Source organism: Schistocerca nitens, chromosome 1 (genome assembly GCF_023898315.1).
Source record: "Schistocerca nitens isolate TAMUIC-IGC-003100 chromosome 1, iqSchNite1.1, whole genome shotgun sequence".
Lineage (NCBI taxonomy): Eukaryota > Metazoa > Arthropoda > Insecta > Orthoptera > Acrididae > Schistocerca > Schistocerca nitens.
Window position 1 is genome coordinate 509,251,414 of NC_064614.1, and position 18,289 is coordinate 509,269,702.

The 18,289-nt window shown below is 45.6% G+C and overlaps 1 protein-coding gene across 11 annotated transcripts in view; it reads left to right on the forward strand.

The window, feature by feature from the left end:
* The window catches only part of LOC126253109 (putative thiamine transporter SLC35F3), a 708,458-nt gene that overhangs the window by 196,569 nt on the left and 493,600 nt on the right, over positions 1-18,289 (forward strand). For all 11 annotated transcript variants that reach the window (XM_049954222.1, XM_049954231.1, XM_049954240.1 and 8 more), the window contains exon 2: positions 11,986-12,034. The gene's annotated coding sequence lies outside the window, so the exon portion shown is untranslated. The remainder of the gene's footprint in view (positions 1-11,985; positions 12,035-18,289) is intronic.

Consider the following 18,289-nt stretch of genomic DNA (forward strand, 5'->3'; position numbering starts at 1 on the left):
GATCGGTTACTGTCGCAGCAATGGCAGGTTATCAAGATTAAAGTTAGCTTGAACGTTCTGTTATAGTCGGCGTACGACCGATGGGACACAGCATCTCAGACGTAGTGCTGAAGTGGGGATTTTCCCGTTCGACCATTTCACTAGTCCACCCTGAGTAACAGGAACCTGTAAAAAATCAAATCTTAGAGATCACTGCAGCTAGAAAATGATCTTGCAAGAACGGGACCAATAACGACTACAGAGAAGCATTCAACGTGACAGACGTGCAATTCTTTCGCAAATTGCTGCAGATTTCAGTGCTGGGCCATCAACAACTATCAGCGGGCGAACTATTTACCGAAACAACTTCGATATGGCCTTTCGGAGCCGCAGGCCCACTCGCGTACCGTTGATGACAGCACGACACAAATCTTTACGACTCGCCTCGGCCCCTTCAACACCGACATTGCACTGTTGATGACGGAAAACCTGTTGCCTGGTCAGACGAGTCTCGTTTCAAATTGTATCGCGCGGATAGACGTGTAAGGATATGGAGACAACCTCATGAACCCATGGACTCTGCATAACAGCAGGGATTGTTCAAGCTGGTGGAGGCTCTTTAAAGGTGTGTGGCGTGTGCAGTTGTAGTGATATGGGACCCCTAATACGTCTAGATACGACTCTGACAGGTGAGACGTACGTAAGCGTCCTGCCTGATCACCTGCATCCATTCTTGTCCATTGTGGATTCCGATGGACTTGGGCAATTCCAGCAAGATAATGCGACACTCCACACGTCCAGAATTACTACAGAGTGGCTCCAGGAACCCTCTTCTGAGTTTAAATACATCCGCTGGCCACCAAACTCCCCAGACATGAACCTTATTGAGCATATCTGGGATGCCTTGCAACGTGCTGTCCAGAAGAGATCTCCACATACTCGTACAGCCCTGCAGCATTAATGGTGTCAGTTTGCTCCACCAATACTTCAGACGTCAGTTGAGTCCATGCCATGTTGTGATGCGACACTTCTGCGTGCTCGTGGTGGCCCTACACGATATTAGGCAGGTATACCAGTTTCTTTGGCTCTTCAGTGTATTTGGACTGAGCAAATTTTTATTTAATATTTAATGAATAACTTAATATTTAATAGTCCTTATCTTGAAAAATCGAAATTTTCTCTAAAATTTTGGACGCTGTTTCCCACTGTAATCGCATTCCTACAGGTATTTTCTAACTCATCATGAGCCCGTTTTCACGGTATCCGTGTAGGTTCGTTTCGACCTACCATGAGCCCATTTTTCCACTATATGTCCAGGTACGGTACGACTCACTGTAAGAACCCATTTTCCCTGCACAGCTGCACGTAGTTTTGATACAACACAAACATCTCCACGAAAGACTTCCAGTTGGTGGAGGGAGAAATTGAACATTAGTTAAAACTTCCGAGCTGAGAGGCTGTGGTCGACCTGTAGAACTTCTTAGGAAGAAGAAGTTTTACAGATCGACCATGGCCTCTCAGACCAGAAGTTTTAACAAATGAAGACGCCGGCCGTGAAAGCCTACACGTTATAATTAGAAAGGGAATAGCTTTCAAAAACCCACATTCGAACAATGGCCCCCGAGGTAGGTACTTGCCAACCCCCAAATTGTCAGATTTTACGAGAAAATGTAGGGATCTGCCTGTTACTTCGATGGCAAGAGAAAGTGAAGTCGAATCGCTTCACAGTAAAGTTTCGAAAGGCGGATTAAAAACAGCCCGTTCTACAAAACAATCTCATCGCTTCAGATGCCTCTGCAGTAATAACACAAGAACACCTGAAAATTGGAGGAAACATATTTCGCAACGCCTCTGAATGTTAGCGGAAAACAATTCATGGTACGTGACGGATACCGAAAAAACTGGCTCATGCTGAGTTGGAACGTACCTGCAAGAATACAGTTACAGTGAGAAACTGTTTCCAAAATTTTGGAGAAAGATTCGATTTTCAGGGTAAAGATCATGGAAATAATAAATAAGTTTTTGAAAACAGCCACAAGTAGCTCTTTGTATTTTTTATTGACCGGTTTATCTCTTCAAATGAGCACAAGCATCATCGGGAGATACACTGTAAAAGACACAATTTGAGATAATACGGAAAACTTACATTGACATTACATAAAGTAGGTATTCTACTTTCAGTATGGTGACTTACGTTTAAAGTTGGCTGACAGCTTGTAACTTGAAAGCTATTTTAATTTTTAGGGATGTATTCGTATTTTTTGAAAAATAAGCAGTTACGTGCGGATGTGAGATGTCTATATACACACCCCCATAAGAGAGGCAATTAAAATGTAACTTTCGTTTTCTATAGTTGTAAATTATCTTTGGATAGACTATACCATGTACGTTACAAGTAGAGTTGTACACTCAATTCCATCTTTGGCGCTGTCAATATCGTCATTTACTACAGTGCTTTAAACGTACTTTAAACACGAGTTTAAGTACGTTAGTACAACCAGATTAATCTCTAGAGCTGTCAGACAACTTTAAAGGCAATCTTTAATGGTTCAAATGGCTCTGAGCACTATGGGACTTAACATCTTAGGTCATCAGTCCCCTAGAACTTAGAACTACTTAAACCTAACTAACCTAAGGACATCACACACATCCATGCCAGAGGCAGGATTCGAACCTGCGACCGTAGCGGTCGAGCGAATCCAGACTGAAGCGCCTAGAACCGCACGGCTACCGCGACCGGCAGCCAACTTTAAACGTAGGTAGAATATCTACTTTACGTAACGTCAATGTAAGTTTTCCGGATTATCTCAAGCTGTGTCTTTTACAGCATGTATTCTGATGATGCGAAACCGGTCAATGAAAATACAAAGTGCTACTTGTGGTTGTTTTCAAAAAAATTGTTTTAACACTCGCTCCCCCAGCAGGCAATGCTTCCTCTTGGTAAAATAATAAATGACTCAATAGATACTGAAAATCTGCACAGTCATGATAAACCTGTTGTTATAATTACGTACGAATGAAAAGAAAAACAAGTAGCACCAACAGCGGGATTTGATCCAGGGACCTGATGGTTATCAAACTAAGCGCTTCCTCGCTCGTATGCGGATTCCTTAAATACTAGCGACCGAACAAAGTATACAAGCAAGCCCAAAATTTTCAAACCCGCTTTTCTCGAAAATCGTTGAAACTTGCATATTCCTGTTTACAGATGTTGAAGTCCTAATCGCGCCCTACGCATCCTGTCAACATGAATCAAATCGGTCAAGGGAAGTTCGTACAGTCCGCTTGTAAGCGCTGACCATTGCTCCACCTTGCTCGGTAGAGACCGAAACCAAGCAGCCGGTGTATCAGTCTCCACTGAGAGTCTGTATGTCTGCAACAGTCTACAGGTATCGATCAACAGTTGGTAAGCCGTGACATCAGCTCGAATCTTTCTAATTTCACTCTCACTATCCATACGGACGAGGTTCCAGAGATATGTAGGACCACGCGATGCAATACTCGCCCTTCGACTTATCTAAGAAAGACAAACCTCCGTATATAATGCACGGAAACTTAGACAAAACATTTGACGGTGTTGGCTCGAATACAGTGAAACTCTGAAGTTGTGGGATAAAATACAAGAAGCGAAAGTTCATATCAAGTTTGTACAGAAACCAAACTACAGTTCTAAGAGTCTAAAGACATGAAAGACAAGCAGTGGTTGAGAATGCAGTGAGAGAGGGTTAAACTTCATCCCAAACGTTATTCAGTCTGTCCTTGAGGAAGGAATAAAGGAAACTAAAGAAAAATTTGTGGAAGGAATTACAGGTCAAGGACAATAAATAAATGTTTGAGGTCTGGTTCAAATGGCTCTGAGCACTATGGGACTCAACTTCTAAGGTCATTAGTCCCCTAGAACGTAGGACTAGTTAAACCCAACTAACCTAAGGACATCACACACATACATGCCCGAGGCAGGATTCGAACCTGCGACCGTAGCAGTCGCGCGATTCCGGACTGAGCGCCTAGAACCGCTAGACCACCGCGGCCGGCTGAGGTCTGGTGATGACATAGTAATTCTATCAGAGATGACACAGGAATTACAAGAGCAGTTCAACGAAATGGTAATGTCTTGAAAAGAGGTTATGAGATGAACACAGACGAAAGTAAAACAGTGGTAATGGAATGTAGTTGACCAGTTATAACAAGAAGAGCATTTCTGAAAAGAGGAATTTGTTAATATGGAATATAAATTTAAGTGTTAAAAAGTCTTTTCTGAATACATTTGACTGAGTGTAGCCTTGCATGGAAGTGAAACGTGGGTGATACGCATGTCAGAAAAGAAGAGAACGGAAGCTTTTGATTTGTGATGCTACGCAGGAATGCTGAAGATAAAGTGGGTAGACTGACTAACTAACGTGCGGTAGCGTTCTCGCTTCCCACGCCCGGGTTCCCGGGTTCGATTCCCGGCGGGGTGAGGGATTTTCTCTGCCTCGTGATGGCTGGGTGTTGTGTGCTGTCCCTAGGTTAGTTAGGTTTAAGTAGTTCTAAGTTCTAGGGGACTGATGACCATAGATGTTAAGTCGCATAGTGCTCAGAGCCATTTGAACCATTTGACTAACTAATGACGAGGTACTGAATCAAAAATGGTTCAAATGGCTCTGAGCACTATGGGACTCAACTGCTGTGGTCATTAGTCCCCTAGAACTTAGAACTACTTAAACCTAACTAACCTAAGGACATCACAAACATCCATGTCCGAGGCAGGATTCGAACCTGCGACCGTAGCAGTCGCACAGTTCCGGACTGCGCGCCTAGAACCGCGAGACCACCGCGGCCGGCGGTACTGAATCGAACTGGAGGAAATAGAAATGTGTGGAAAAACTTTACTAAAAGGAAGGATTGGCTGATGGGAAAATTCTGACGCATCAAGGAACTGTCATTTTAGTATTGTAGAGAATTGAGGAGGATAAATATCGTAGAGGGAGAACAAACGATGAATACAGTAAATAGTTCAAATGGGTGTAAGTTGGATAGTTATTCCGAGATGAAGTTGTTTGGTTGGTTTAAAAGAGGGGTGGGGGTGGGGGGGGGGGGGGGAAGGACCAAACTGCTAGGTCATCAGTCCCACGTACCGAATAAAATAATTCCACAAGGGTGGGAGTAAAATAATCGAGACATACAAAATACAGCTGGAAGAAAGGAGAAAACCAAAAGAATGACAGAAGGGCAACAAACACTAAAATGGACAAAATCGGACAAGAAAACCACAGAGAGACGCAAGAAACATGTAGAAGAGATCAAAACAGAAGAGTAGATTACCATGGCTGGATGACCATGAGAAGAACAAGGAGAAGCCAGCCACTCTGCAACACATTAAAACCTACACCCTAAAAGCACTACGGTGGAGGACACAGAGGGACAAAGGGCATGAATTAAAACTTAGATCAAATGATAAAACCCACCCTCACGAATAAAACGTAAAACTAAAGCTGCTCTTGAGACATTGTCGCCCAACACCGAAGGTAGGGTGCTGGTAAAGTTAGAAGTACGCCGCAGAGCGGCTAAATGTGGTAATTCCAGCAAGAGGTGAACGACCGTCATTTGTGAGCCACAGCGACACCGAGTTGGGTCCTCGCGGCGGAGCCACGTATGATCAATGCAAAGCTGACAGAGAACAACTGATTCCCTGCGACAGGACCGCATGGAAGCCTTCCACACATTCGTAGTCTCCTTAATGACACGCAATTTGTTGTGCCATTACGCCTCCCAAAGCCGAAAAACCCTGTGGCGTAAGACAGAACGCAAGTCAGTTTCGGAGATACCCATCTCCAGAAGCGGTTTCCGCGTTGCCTGTTTGGCCAGCCTGTAGGCAAGTTCGTTGCCTGGGATTCCGAAGTGTCCTGGTGTCCACACAAACACGACTGAACGACAGGACCGTTCCAGGCCATAGATGCACTCCTGAATGGACGCTACCAAAGGATGGCGAGGGTAGCACTGGTCGATAGCTTGTAGGCTGCTCAAGGAGTCAGTAAACAGCAGAAATGACTCGCCAGTGCATGAGCGGATGTGCTCAAGAGCATATGGTCGCCAGCTCTGCAGTGAAAACACTGCAGCCATCTGGCAAGGAGTACTGTTAAATATGTCCTCCATGAACATATGCAAAGTCTACGTGACCATCAGCCATTGAACCGTCGGTGTAAACCACTTCATGGCTTTGGTACATGTCGAGAATCGAGAGGAACCGATAGAGGAGAGCCGTTATCCTTAGTGCCATGCGAAAGGTCCAGAAGAATCTGCGACCTAGGTGTACACCATGGAGATGTATGTGAATGGACCTCGAGGAGAGGTGGTAACGGGAAGGACTCCAGTTCAGACAGAAGGGACCGGACACGAACCGCAATTGTAAGCCCGGACCTGGGCCACTGATGCGGGAGATGAACCGCCGTGGTTGGGAAAAGGCGACGGTAATTCGGATGCGCAGGAGAACTAGGAACGTGTGGGACGTACCTGGCGAGTAGTTATGCACGCCTAACCTTCAATGGAGAGACTCCAGCCTCCACCAGGACATTGGTCACCGGACTAGTTGTAAAAGCTTCCGTCGCTAGGCGAACGCCACAGTGGTGCACTAGGTCGAGTAAATGCAACGCTGAGGGCGTCGCCGAACCATAAACCAGACTCCCATAGTCAAGGCGGGATTGAACAAGGGCTCTGTAGAGCTGCAGCAGCGTAGAGCGATCTGCCCCCCCCCCCCCCCCCCCGGAGGTGAGGTAGCCAAGTCAATCGGTCGTCGAAAACCAGTCCTAAGAATCGATATGTCTCCACTACAGTGAATGGATCGTCATTAACGTAAGGTTCCGGTTCTGGATGAATGGTGCGACCCCGACAGAAATGCATGACACTCGACTTCGCGACTGAAAACTGGAAGCCGTGGGCTAGAGCCCATGACTGCGCCTTGTGAATGGCTCCCTGTAGGCGCTGCTCAGCAACACCAGTACTGGAGCATCAGTACAAAATGCAGAAGTCATCCGCATACAGAGAAGGTGAGACCGACGGCCCTACAGCTGCTGCTAGACCGTCAATAGCCACTGAAAATAAAGAGACACTCAATACGAAGCCCTGCAGGACGCCATTCACCTGAATACAAGGGGGACCTAAGCGAGGTACCGACTTGAACACGGAAAGTACGGAGCGACAGGAAGTTTTGCATAACAGTCGGGAGCGGGGCCCAGAGATCCCACTCATACAATGTGGAAAGGATATAATGTCGCCAGGTCGTGTCGTATGCTTTAAGTAAGTCAAGAAAGACGGCAACCAGATGCTGGCGTCTGGAAAAGATTTCTCGGATGGCAGACTCGAGGGACACAAGGTTATCAGTGGTAGAGCAACCCTGGTGGAAGCCGCCCTGACAGAGCCAGTAGGCCACGTGACTTCAGGACCCAACCCAATCGTCGACACACGATACGTTCCAACAGCTTACAAAGAAAGTTGGTGAAGCTGATGGGCTGGTAGCTATCCACATCAAGTGGGTTTTGACCGGGTTTGAGCACTGGAATGATGGTGCTCTCCCGCCTCTGCGATGGAAAGACGCCATCGCACCATATCCGGTTGAAGATGACGAGGAGATTTCGCTTGTAGTCAGACGAGAGATGTTTAATTATCTGACTGTGGATCCAATCCACCCCAGGAGCTGTGTCGGGGCAATGTGCAAGGGCGCTGAGGAGCTCCTACTCTGTGAATGGGGCTTGTAGTGAAAGAGAGAATTTTCCTTCCATCCGCCGTTTGAGGGTGCGAAAGGATGAGGGGTAGTTCTCCGATGCAGAGGCTCGAGCATAGTGCTCAACAAAGCGCTCGGCGTTCGCGTTTGCGTCGGTAGATAACACGCCATTGATGTTAATGCCAGGGACACCTGTTGAGGTCTGGTAACCATAAAAGACGGCTGATCTTCTTCCAGAATTGGGTAGGTGACGTATGGCACCCAATGGTCGACACGTACCTCTCCCAACACTCCTGTTTCCGTCGTTTTATAAGCTGGCGAACGTGGGCATGAAGCAGCTTAAAGGCTATTACGTGCTCTAGGGAAGGGTGCCGCTTATGTCGCTGAAGAGCTCGCCGACGCTCTGTAATTGCTTCAGTGACTTCCGGCGATCACCAAGGGACTGACTTTCGCCGGGGGCACCCTAAAGAACGAGGGATCGCGTTTCCCACTGCAGAAAAGATCGTTGTAGTGACGTGCTCAATCACAACGTCGATGTCACAATGTGGGGGAGATTCAGCAGTGACAGCAGAGGTGAAGGCTTCCCAGTCTGCCTTGTTTAACGCCCATCTGGGCAGGCGTCAGTGGGTATGACGCCGGGGGAATGACAGAAATGGGTAAATGGTCACTACCACACAGGTCGTCATGTGCTCTCAATTGGGTAGATGGGAGAAGGCCAGGACTGCAAACCGAGAGATCAAAGGCCAAATATGTGCCATGTGCCACACAGAAATGTGTGGGGGCACCTGTATTTAAGAGGCAGAGGTCGAGTTGTGGCAGTAAATTTTCCAGCTCCCCACAAGGGGTTATGTGCGTAAAAATCTCCCAAAAGTAAGAAAGGTTTAGGGAGTTGATCTATCAGTGCAGCCAATACATTCAGGGGTATTGCACCATCTGGATGAAGATATACACTGCAGACAGTTATTTCCTGCGTCGTCCTTATCCTGACAGCCAAAGCTTCAAGAGGGGTTTGATGGGGCACAGGTTTACTACATACTAAGTTCAGGATATAGACGCAAACTCCACCTGACACACTATTATAGTCTCTACAGTTCCTGTAATATCCCTCATAGCTGTGGAGGGCAAGGGTCTTCATTCCCGGGAACCAGGTTACCTGGAGGGCAATGCAGAAAGCAGGTGTAAAGCTTAACAGTTGCCAAGTGTCTGAGGGCCCAGCGAGGTCTAGGTCCTCAGCCAATGCCACTATCTCCTCCTCGTCCTCAGGCACAGAGCTTGTAGGTAGTGGTGGCGTGGGTGCCACCACAGTACCGTGGTTCTTGGGGGTATTTTTTCGTTTTAGGTTTCTCTTGTTGCTCCTTAGGTTTGTCCAGCTGGGAGGGCTTCACTGATTCAGTCTCAGGGACAGGAGGACTGTGAAGCCCTACGACCTGTGGTTGCTTCAGCCACTGGGGGTTGTCGGCTTTGCCACTAGTAGGGACCTGGGAAGGGTGTGATCCAAGGGATCCCTTCCTGGCAAGAGGAGCCAAAGAAGACTTACGCTACTCCAGCTGAGATGGTTGGTGTGTGTGTGGGGGGGGGGGGGGTGTTATTCCTGAAGTAGGTTGTGCAGGAGCAACAGGGAGGGAAGTGCCCCCCTCCATCAAGGGGGCAGGCTGAGTCTGACGGCTATGAGAGCAAACTGTATGCGGCAGAACGGAAGATGGTAGAACCGGTGTCATTGCAGGGGCGTAGGTTGACGTCATATGCACAGGATGTAGCTTCTCATATTTTCTCTTAGCCTCAGTGTAGGACAGTCGATCCAGGGTCTTGTATTCCATTATTTTTCCTTCTTTCTGGAGAATCCTGCAGTCTTGCAAGCAAGGTGAATGGTGCTATCCGCAATTGACACAGAGGCGGGGCACAGAGAGTATTGGGATGTGAAGGACGTCCACAATCGCGACAAGTGACTCTGGAAGTACAGCGGGAAGACATATGGCCGAACTTCCAGCATTTAAAGCACCACATCGGGGGAGGGATATATGGCTTTACGTCACAGTGGTAGACCATCAACTTGACTCCTCGGGTAATGTGTCACTCTTGAAGGCCAAGATGAAGGCACCGGTGGCAACCTGATTACCCCTTGGATCCCAGACGACGCGCCAGACTAAATGGACACCTCGCCACTCTAAATTGGCGCGCAGCTCATCGTCAGACTGCAAAAGAAGGTCCCTGTGAAATATGATACCCTGGACCATATTTAAGCTCTTATGGGGCGTGATGGTAACAGAAACATCCCCCAGCTGATCACAGGTGAGTAGTGCCTGTGACTGGGCAGAGGATACTGTTTTGATCAAGACCGACCCTGACCGCATTTTGGACAATCCCTGCACCTCCCCAAACTTGTCCACTAGTTGCTCCACAGAAAACTGAGGATCCATTGACAAGACGGATTCCCCATCAACTCTCGTACATACAAGGTACTGGGATGAATAAGTTTCACTGCCATCTGTAGCCAGGCGTTCCTCCCATGGTGTGGCCAGGGGGGGGGGGGGGGGACGATTTGGGGTTGTATTTCTTAACATTGAAGTTAGACGTTGACTGCTTAGCGACTGCTGGTGTTTGACCACCAGAAAGAGATGACGTACTATGCTTCATGGCGTGTCATCCGCCCTGATGCCACGCACTCCGACCAGAGGCCCTCCCCATGGGTGCCACCCAGCGGCAGCAAAGGCCACCTGGCAGGATAGCCATTGCCGGGAGTCCCAATGCCCCAGGGTGACGAGCATCTGCTCCTTGGCATACGTGGGGAGTTAAAGGCGCAGGCATCAGCAGAGCGATCCCTGTGTGGTCAGGGGGCTACAACCAACAGGGTACATGGCGGTTCCACCACAACGGACTGGCTACCATGCTGGATATCAGGCGCAATCGAGCTAAGATGTCCATTACAGTCGACAGCGCAGAAAGTGATACTGCTCAGAAGATGGAGGAAAACGCACCCAGGAGGGTGACCTCGCCCAACAGCTGTAGAATGAGCGGAAGTGCAGATCAAAGTCGACGAAGGATGCGAGAGGTCTCAGCGCATGATGGACACGATGCACCATGTAAGGTGCCCTTCCCTAATTTTGAAAAATGGAGGTCAAACCCTACAGTGGTCCATCAGATAAAGGCCAAAATGTGTGAGACTCCTTTTAGTCGCCTCTTACGACAGGCAGGAATACCTTCGGCCTATTCTAACCCTCGAACCCGCAAGGGGGGGGGGGAGGTGGGGGAGGGAGATGAAGTAGTGCACACAGGATAGCCTAGCGTGGGTGGCTGCATCAGACCTGCCTTCGGACTGAAGATTACAGTAACATGTACGAGGAAGCAGTGTCGGTTTACTCTTCTACGAAAGAACACTGTTGCAGTGTTGTAACCTCTGCGTCAACACAACGCCACTATTGCAGTGTCTCCCACAGGAGTTCCATGACGTAACTCCGTAACGCCTTCGCGCTTGCTAAACGAATCCATGACGAAACGCGTTCCTCTTGTTTGATTATTTAACTCTGTGCTGTTTTCTCTAACAACCGAATCAGGTAAGGATCCCAGAGTGAAGAGCAACTATCAGTTATCAGTCGAACGAGGGTTGTCTAACTCCTTCGAACCTTACTTATTCTGGATTCTTCTAACTAATATCAGTCCTGCTTCTGCCTTTCTTACGACCAGTCTCATGTGGTAGCTCCACTTTAAATTGCACAGTACACATACTCTCAGATATTTCAAGGATGTGATTATGTTCAATGTTCGTTCAGCGGTTTTGCAATCAAAGAATAAAGAGTCTTCATCGAGTCATGCGCAAGATGTTACATTCGTTTCTGTTGAGGGTCAGCTAGAGGTCTTCCTACATTTCGCTACAAGTTTTAGAGTTGCGCCTTCTCTGTATACAACAGCACCACTTCATGAGCAGCTTCATAGAGGGTCCGACGTCACCTTTATAATTTAGTGAATAAAATAGTCTAGGTTACGTTTTATTACATTTTTATATAACACAACAATAATTATGTCACAAGCTTTTATCTTTTACTGTGTGACGTTAGAATCGTTTTATTTACTATGGCGTAATGAAGCATTCGGTTATCATTTATCTTGTCTTGATATCCAGCTGCCGTACTATATTTAGAGTTGTATTTTAGCACATTTTATTTAATTTTTGTTTTTGTAATAAATGTGCCAGTAACGCAACAGTACATATCTATACGTACACTATTTGCTGTGACCATTCTATCGCAATAGTAACACCAAGTATGTCACACACTGCATGTGAAATTATGGATCTTTTTGTCTCTTTTTAGTTGCACTGACGCGGACCAGTTGACACCAGTGACAGCAACAGTATTTCAGGTAAGCTTTAACATTTTCGTATTAATTTCAAGCATTATTATAAACTGCTCAGATGAGAGGAAATGACTAATTTTTCTTTTTTTTCTTTTTTTTTTTTTTTGTATAAAAGACTTTTAAGCCATTTTGACAACTCAGTACATCACAACGAGACTGCCACGCCAGAGGAACAAAAATAACCACAGCATTTACGAAAAGACTATGTAACATCAATATGACCTTATTGTAAAATTGTTTCTGTAATGCCATTTAGCCTGAACAAGAGATACTCCCTCGAAACATGTTGCTAAATAAATAATACAATAGTCAACAAAGATTGTGACTGGTAGCGGTAATTTAAAAAACCTTGACAGGCTAATGCTTTTATTTATCTTTAAGCTAGTGTTTCATCTGAAGATGGTCTAATTTTACAGGAACAAGTTATAATAGTTAATGATAGGTACCCATCAGTCCAATCACAAAGCTGCTCTTATATTCTGGCAGTGCAATAGCTACTCATTAAGAACGCTACCAAGATTACGCTATTGGTTTCTTCCCGGACTTTTTTCATGGGAATAAACTTGAGCCCGCCCTGCACAGACTGCATGACGTATCAAGTCTAGCCATGCCTCCTGGAGTCATTCTATTCTGTCTCCTCTAACCGTTTAAACTCCCTAGTGGCACCACTGCTACCTACTCAAGATCATCACTCCTGGCTGGGAGGTTACGATGACAAAGGATTACTAACAGACTATTTTGACAGCGATAAGAATTCCAGAGATACAGTTCATTTAAGTCGGAGATCGCAATCCGATTCCCAGTTATTGAAAGTTAGTTCGAACAGAGCTTTCTGCGACGTGGGATATTCTTTGCCTAGGAGAGGATAATCATAACAGTTTATAGTGTCAATTAGTTCATTTCACGTAAAGCGCTTTTCAAGCACCATGTTAACACAACAGTGCAAAATAGTCCCCCATATGATATATATATATCATATGGGGGACTATACATATATAATAAAAATGTGTGTGTGTGTGTTTATGTTCTACATCTACTCCTAAACTATTGGACCGATCTTAACCAAACTTGGTACACATATTCCTTACTGTGAGGCAAAACCACTGTGGGGGTAAGAACAGCCTGCCTTTCATAGTTCATGAGATATGACGTCATAATGAGATGCGTGAAAAACTGCCGCATCATGAATTGCGTTTAAATGTATTATATATCATTGTGCGACACATAATTTGTTCCAATATAATTCAGGAGAAATAAACACTGAGATACGAAAAAGTATGCCGCATCTTGTATGAAGTTTTAATACATTAATTCTTCACTACTGAGACACTCCTGCAGTCGAGTTAACTTAAGGTAATCCCTGACACCTAGCAGCGCTTTTGACAGCGTTCAACTGCGAAGCGCCAACGGCTGTAGGCGCAAACGATAGCCGTTAACAGAGCTATGAAGAGGTGTTGCCATGGAGACCTTTACAAAATCGCGTTGTACACACGCGAAGCTGCTGCGCCCAGTGTACAGAAACTATTCAGGAGCATGTTTCTTGATTCGAATACTGAGCTTGTGCATTTGTACATTACGCATATTTCTGTGTAGGACTGTTTTACAATTTCAAAGGGGTTTTCGCGAATACATAGTAATGTTTTTCGACACTTCATTACAAACACAGTTGATTTTTTTGTTTTCTTTTCTAACGAAAAATTGACAAAATGAATACCCAGGAAATACCGGTTTTGTCAGCTAGTAATTAATTAAATGGTTTCATCGAAAACAAACTGCACAATTAATTCAACAAACATTAGACAAACAGTGAAGATGCACATGACGTTAAGTATCGTGCAGAAACACGTCCACCATTCAATAACCTTCATTTACAATAACCTTCCACCACAAGTTAAAAAGTGATCGCTAAATCTCGGGTTTTCAATTACTCTAGTGCACACCCTCTCACCTGATCAAATGTTGACCTGAAAAGGTCTCTGGAACCATATAGATTCACTCAACTTACCTTTCCTGCCATTTTTTTCTTTTGATCACTTTGTATGAAATATATCATATCATATCAGTTACCCTTGTTCCGGTCGAACGCGGAGGAGTTTGAGAAACATAACAGCAAATGAAAACTGCAGATTTAAGGAACATTAGTTTAGCAGTGCTGGTAGACCTTACAATAACTGAAGACGTGAAGTGGCGCACTGCGCCGACATTCCCGGCTCCATGCCGCTATTGAGCTCAGGTGTTTCAGAGTTTTGAGTCCGCTGTTGCGCGCACTTGTGGCCCACAGGGACCCCATATTTCGCAGACCCGCTGTCGCATCGCCCCCAGCGAGCAGAAGCCGCTCTGCAAGCGCCGGCCCCAGCTGCTGCAGTTCTGCAGCTGCCAATAAGCTATGCCATTTGTACTGAATATTGCAGTGCGAACGCGACTCCAGACACCGTCAGCGCTTCTCTGAATTTCCGCTCAAACGCATATGTGTTTCCGTGATACGGGTTCCTCGAACTAGCGGACGTAAAGTCTCAAATATGAAATCCTTCCTTATCACTGAAAGTGGTATTACCGTACTTAATTTTTCGAAGCTCCCACTTTATAAAATTCGGTGTACAGTAAGAAGTAAGAAACAAATATAAAATCGACTATACAAAGTTAAGAGAAAATTTACACACAAGAGTTAATAACACTCGCTGCGCATTTAGAACGTGTGAACTGTTTGGATTTATTCAGACTAATCTTAATTACCGGTATCTGACAAAACTCTAAGGCACTTAAGAAGTACGAGGGCTGTTCGGAAAGGGAGGCCTACTCGGGCGCGAAATGGAAGCCATCGTGAAAATCCGTTGATCTTTTGCACAGATGTGTTGGGCAGTGTCTCTCGTACACCCATCTACGGCATCACGTCGCCTTTTCAGTTCTGAGTGAACAACAAGCTCGTAAAGATGGCTGGAAAATAGCTTCTCCCACCAAGTATGTGTGCAGGCCAAGAGATTTCGCCTGATTTCATGCAGCCCACATAACGTAATTGTCATGCAGTCCTTCTTCAAAACAATATTCGGCAGCATACTGCAGGTATATCGGAGACCCTCCTGCAGCGTTGCCGACAGGAAATCTTTGATCGCCCACCATACTGCCCAGATGTGGCTCCCTCTGACATTCGTCACTGCTCTTATGAACCTCTGGTTCTGACGACAAAATTTTGGCACAGACAATGAACTGCAGACCAGCACAGAGAAGTGGCGGAAAGCAAACGCGGCTGCCTTCTATGGCGAGGGTATTCTAAAGTTGGTACAAAGCTACGAGAAATGTCTAAGTTGAAACGGCGACTATGTAGAGAAGTAACTGGAAAGTGTAGTAGCTAACTCATGCAAACAAAAAAATTTTGATTTTCACAGTGATTCCCATTTCGCGACCGATCGGTTCTTTCTTTTAGAATAATCCTTGGTTTAACGAAAACAGTAGGGAAAAGAGTAAAACTAATCACCAGAATGACAATTTCTTATACTGTCTCAGCATAAACTTAAGTAAAGGGATTGGAAGTAAAGTTCAGTTAAGATAGCTTAGTTGGGCGTGTCGTTGTTAATATTCGTATTTCAGTGAGATACTAATAAGAGCCGCGTGGGATTATCCGAGCGGTCTATGGCGCTGCAGTCATGGATTGTGCAGTTGGTCCCGGCGGAGATTCGAGTCCTCCCTCGGGCGCGGGTGTGTGTGTTTGTCCTTAGGATAATTTAGGTTAAGTAGTGTGTAAGCTTAGGGAGTGATGACCTTAGAAGTTAAGTCCCATAAGATTTCACACACACATTTTTACTAATAAGATTGTGAAGAAACGTGGTGGCCGGTCGTGAAGCGGACAACTCACATTCGAGCCAAGTAGTTGCGGTTAGAACTAAGTTGGTGGAATAATCATTTAAACTCGCACTGATGACGCCAGTCACTGTTCGCATGGAAGCATATTTTGTACTTAGGAATCGTAAAGTTATTTACGTTAAACTCCTGAATAATAAAAATTAGAAAATCTTAATGTGATGATTAATGCAATAATAAATGTACGCAGCACGGTAATAATGAAGCTGTTTGACATCTCTGCAAATCTTAGAACTTCCATCCCCCTACCTTTTTTTGCTCATGCTTCATGTTGACAGTTTAGTATATCACACTGTCTGACATGTGTAAGTTTGGGTTGGTCCAGGGAGCGTGCACGGATAACCGAAGTGATTAAGGGGACGGTTAACGATAGGCGGGATATCCTGGTTCGAGTCCCCGTCCAGGACAAATTTTTATATATCAGTTTTAATCTGTCAGGAAGTTCCAAAAACATGCACACTCCGCTGCAGAAGGAAAATTCGTTTTGGAAACACAAAGACACTTAAAATCGCACAGACAGCACAAAGATAATCATTCAAACATTTTAACTTTACTGCCGAATTTATGCAGGAGACGTTAACTATCCAGCATGTAAGGCAACGTAAACTGTTTGTTGCTGCGCATTGTCAGTATCTTCCGACCAAAGCGCGCTCGGGACCGGAAGAGACCCATAAGATGCCAACACGTTGTATTCATGTGATTTTCTAACCCCATCGGAACGTCCCTATTCCGAACGGGAGCCATTACCCCCATTGCATCAGCCATCGCAGTTTCTCCTGTCTGAGATTTCTTAAGGGTTTCCCCTGTGCCTATTCTTTTTCTTTCTAATTCCTGTGTCTCTGCCTAACTTTGTATTCTAGGTGGCCGTTTCGTTTCTTTAAATGATTTTTTTAAATTGTCCTTACTTGACACTGAATGTTAGGTTGTTTGGTTCTGAGTCCTCGTCAACTAGCTTGTCACTACCTACTGATAACACTGGAACATCATCGGGATTGCAAGGTAATGGTACCTCGGGATGTGTAACAGGTGTAGTAATTCCTTTTCCAGGTGTCTTGCTACCGTTTAAGGTCTGGGGATTAGTCTCTCCTGGGGAGCCTGATTCGAACATTTTGACAGGGTAACCGTTGAACTCTGTTTATTTGTCAGTACGCTACGTGCAGTTGAATCCTGATTTCCATCATTTTCTCCCTGGCGTTATATGTCAGGGCCCGGCACATTCCTAGTTTCCTCTAATGGGGCTGACAAGGTCTCCGCATACGACAGTTTTTGTTGATGTTGCACATCTCCCGCGCAGGTGACTGCCTGGTCTACCCTCCGTAAAGAATTGACACGGGGACAGGTTGCCTTAGTCCGTGGATCCACATACTACTCAGGTCTTTGGTTGGCCATCATAAACAACTAAGGCTTTGAAGCCTTGAACCATAATATACCACGGGATATGCTTACGAAGATCAGTTCTAACATTTCGCACACCATTGTCAACATTGAAATGTTTGTTGCCAGTCCATAAGGCGCAAACGCATGTTTGGTGACATCGAACTTCAGTTCAAATGCGAGGTTCAATATCCTCACAGATCGCTACCGTAAACGAGCGTAGCTGATCGAAATTGAACTAGATTCACCATTGGAATAAAGAAAGTTCACCAAACCGCCTGTTTTTTTCATAATCCAGATAGATGTTTCAACGTCTGCATTACCACGGAAATCACATTCGAAACCGTGATCATTATCATCTTTTAAACCTATCTTTTCGAACAACCAATCGTCGATTTCAACAACTTTAGGCCTGTCATACCCGAACGGGAACGAAAATTTCAACGTTTGTTTCCTCATCTGAGCTTCCGTAACTGGATGGCTCCGTTGTACTCACAGCTACAGCGACACCCGGCCGACGACGTGCCCCACTCGATGCATCGAGTGGCATCAGACCTCGAGCAAGATAACGTGCCACCGGCGCAGAAAGGCATTCTCGTCGTGAGCCTTGAGCAATCTCACCCCGATTGTTCCGAAAGAGCGGCCACAGCCCATTGTCGCCTGCCGGCCTGCACGCTGCTAGTGTTCTCGTTGCGAAGTCTTTATTTCACAGCATGGCACCACATTCTCCACGCACAGGTGCAGGAAAGTCTTCGTAATCAGGCACGTGTGATTATATGCAACGCTATGAAATTACTGTTGGAATGGGCAGCTGATGAAGCTAAAATATTATTATGATTGTGCTCGAGAGGGCTGAGAGAACCGCTAGCTTTTCCAATCGCTCATTGAAGATAATAAAGGAAGAAAACGAAGCTAATAGTACTTACCAAGGCATCACTACTTCAGAAAGGTGCGGAAGAAGAAGAAAATTTTATTTCTAGATAACATTCCCGAACAGGTTATCAGGGGCCTGAACATAATTTCCTTGTGACG